General features: G+C 52.8%; 1 pseudogene; it reads left to right on the top strand.

Moving 5' to 3' along the window:
- The first annotated feature begins 1,446 nt into the window (after window positions 1-1,446).
- On the top strand, window positions 1,447-2,244 carry LOC143645697 (transmembrane protein 186 pseudogene; annotated as a pseudogene).
- Window positions 2,245-3,253: the final 1,009 nt, after the last annotated feature.

Here is a 3,253-nt window from a genome sequence, read left to right as displayed (position 1 = left end):
GACAAGTCATGATGACTTGGGCTTCGGTTTGGCTCCTTTTACAAACAATATGTGGACCCACCCGATACTTTATAGAGCAGGAGTGTGAATAAAACCAGTGATATCCCTTCACCCCAGCAGATCATTTTCAAGCAGCCAGTAGAAGCACTTCGAGAACCCACAAGCTGGCAAGGCTTGGCTCTGATAGTAACTAGCAGAGCTTGGCCAGAGATGCTGCGGCCAGCCAAGCCCATTTGAGGAAGCTGTATCTACCTCAAATGGGATTTAGCACCTTTATTAGTTTCCTGCAGCTGCTCTAAAAAATAACTGCAAACATGGTACCTTCAAACAACCGAAATGTATTCCTTCAGAGTTCTAGATCCGGAATCAAAGTGTCGGTAGCCGTGTCCCCACTGAAGGATCTAGGGGACCTTCCTGTCCTCTTCCAGCTCCTGGTGGCTCCAGGTGTGCTTGGCTTGTGGCCGCCTCACTGCAGTCTCTGACTCTGTGTCTGTGTCTCTGTCCATCCTCTGTGTCTCTTATACAGACACTCGTCATTGGATTTATGGCCTACCCACATAAATAATCCGAGATGAGCGCAACTTGAGATCCTTAACTTAATTGCATCTGCAAAGACCCTTTTTCCAAACAAGAGTCACTGGAAGTTCACACTCACAGGTCCCAGAGGTTCAGACATGGGCATATATTTTGGGGGGGCACCATTCAACATGCTACATACAGCGCCACTTCAAAAAGTCTTCTAGACAGATGATACAAGGATTGATTTGCCAAGGATACTTTCATTCTTAAGTACATGCTTGGATTTCCAAAAGCCCTGAAGGTTCAAAAGAGGCGTACTTCTAACCCAAACATCCTTGAGATTAAGATTACATACTCTGTTCCCAGAGTGTTGAGTTCGTTGCCCCATTTGCTCACTGAGAAAGCATCAAAGATGTCCTGCCATGAGCACGTCCCAGGCTACAAAGTCTGCACAACGAAGGCCTGCTTTAGAGGTTCTTCCAATGCAGCTGTGGGGATAGATCGAATGTGCATGCCCACAGGGCAGAGAGCGAGATGTGGCTGATAGGGTCATGCACAATTTGAGGCTCCTCAAGCCAGGTCTGGTGGGTGCAGGTAGAGGGCCCCCTAAGGGAGACTCCCACAGGAAGAGTTAAGTCCTGAGACCAGGTTCAGGTTAACTAGATGAGACCAGGTTCAGGTTAACTAGTTGAGGAGAGGATGGATGTGGGCTCCAGGGGAACAGGGAAGGCGGAGCCCGTGTGTTCACAGGACAGGAGCCCGAAGCTTGGATGGGAGCAGTTGATGCTTGTGGGAGACAGGCCCACATGGGGGGGTTGTGAATCAGCTCTCCTTGCAACCAGCTCCCCATGAGAAGACTGAAAACGCAATGTGCCAAGTCACGTTCCCGAGGCCACAGAGCTGCTGTATGGCAGAGAGAAACAAGTGATGCGGCGATCACCTGCTTCCCCCTTTCCAAGCAAGACAGCAGGAAAGGATGATGGTGATCATGACCTTGAGAAAAGGCTGCTACTGTTCCCATTCCTAGACTCAGAGGAAGATGAGGCAGTCAGGATATTTAAATCAAGAACATTGTTTCAGCACTTTGGCTGCCTCCTGCGAGCTATACCCCGGTTGTGGGGATTGGCTGCATGGGGAAGGCCTCTCAATGGGCTGTGGTGCTGCAGTGGTCAGGATTCCAGGAGCTGCATGGGAACCAGGTTGCCCACCTTGAAGGAGAAACCACCAGACACAGAGAAAGAGAAACTCCAACCATCTACCCTCTGATGCCATCAGAACCTTTGTGCAATGTCTCAGCTGAGGGTGGCACAGACAGCCTTGATGGTGGTGGCCCTGCTCCCAGCATCTACTCATACTCACAGGACCTCAAGACTCTCGTGTCCCCATGCCTATGATTGGGATTAGCTGGCTTCACCCTGGCTGGGATGTGCTGGATGAGCTGGTGGAAATCCTCTACATCATTAAGTCGGGCCCCATGCTGGGGTGGCTTACCTAATCACCTGGGGCTGGCAGCAAGCTGCATACTGCCCTGCGGCCAATGTGATCCCCTGATGGAAACCAGGAACCAGCTCCAGAAGCTGTTCATGTGACTTCAACAGTGCCATGGGAAACAGACCCTCTCTCAACCTGTGCAATGGATGCATCCTGGACAAAGAGCGTTCCATGCAGGCATTTAGGATCCTGGATGCACTCGAGTGGACACCTGGGAGCCAGGTTTCTGAGTAGCTTTGGGTCACCTAGACCTCCACCAGGAGGGCTGAGCATGTAGGCAAAGCTACAGAAGGGGGTCGGACAGGCTGAGGGTGCAGGCAAGGCTGCAGAAGGGGGTCGAACAGGCTGAGGGTACAGGCAAGGCTGCAGAAGGGGGTCGGGCAGGCTGAGGGTGCAGAAGGGGGTTGGGTGGGCTGAGGGTGCAGGCAAGTCTGCAGAAGGGGGTCGGGTGGGCTGAGGGTGCGGGCAAGGCTGCAGAAGGGTGTCAGGTGGGCTGAGGGTGCAGAAGGGGGTCGGACAGGCTGAGGGTGCAGGCAAGTCTGCAGAAGGGGGTCGGGTGGGCTGAGGGTGCGGGCAAGGCTGCAGAAGGAGGTCGGGCAGGCTGAGGGTACAGAAGGGGGTTGGGTGGACTGAGGGTGCAGGCAAGGCTGCAGAAGGGGGTCGGGAGGGCTGAGGGTTCAGGCAAGTCTGCAGAAGGAGGTCGGGCAGGCTGAGGGTGCAGGCAAGGCTGAAGAAAGGGACCAGGCAGTGGAGTCTTTGCCAGCACCCCTGGGAACCTGTCTTTTGGGCTGAGGAAATTCATGAGGCAGAAACAGCAATCAGGTTTAGCAAAAGGATTTTTCAGTGCAAATTCTTAACTGCACTTGCGTACGACTTTAAATCAAACAAAGACAGTTCATAAAAGAAGCAACATCAAGTTCACCACCTGGTAAACTGCTGGGAAACCCAGAGACAAAGGTGTGGCTGGGGTTGCTCAGGATTTGGAGTCGGAAGACTCGGCTATTGTCAGTTCCCAAACCCCCATCCAGGGCAAGTTACTGAATCTCCGGGAACACTGGTTTTCACATTCACTAAGTGGAGAGCCTCACCTGTCTTTTGGGCTGGGTGAAAGGATCAGAGTGCTCTGACACTCAAAACCCTGAGCAAATACTAACCTTAGGTCAGAGGTCATGGCACACTGAGGGTCTCACTCGAGTGCCCAGCAGCAGCAGGACATGTATGAGCCTAGTGTGGGATCTGTCCA

This window comes from Tamandua tetradactyla, chromosome 9 (genome assembly GCF_023851605.1).
Source record: "Tamandua tetradactyla isolate mTamTet1 chromosome 9, mTamTet1.pri, whole genome shotgun sequence".
Classification (NCBI taxonomy): domain Eukaryota; kingdom Metazoa; phylum Chordata; class Mammalia; order Pilosa; family Myrmecophagidae; genus Tamandua; species Tamandua tetradactyla.
Note: the sequence above shows the minus strand (reverse complement) of the source record. Positions and strands in the feature narration are given on the sequence as shown.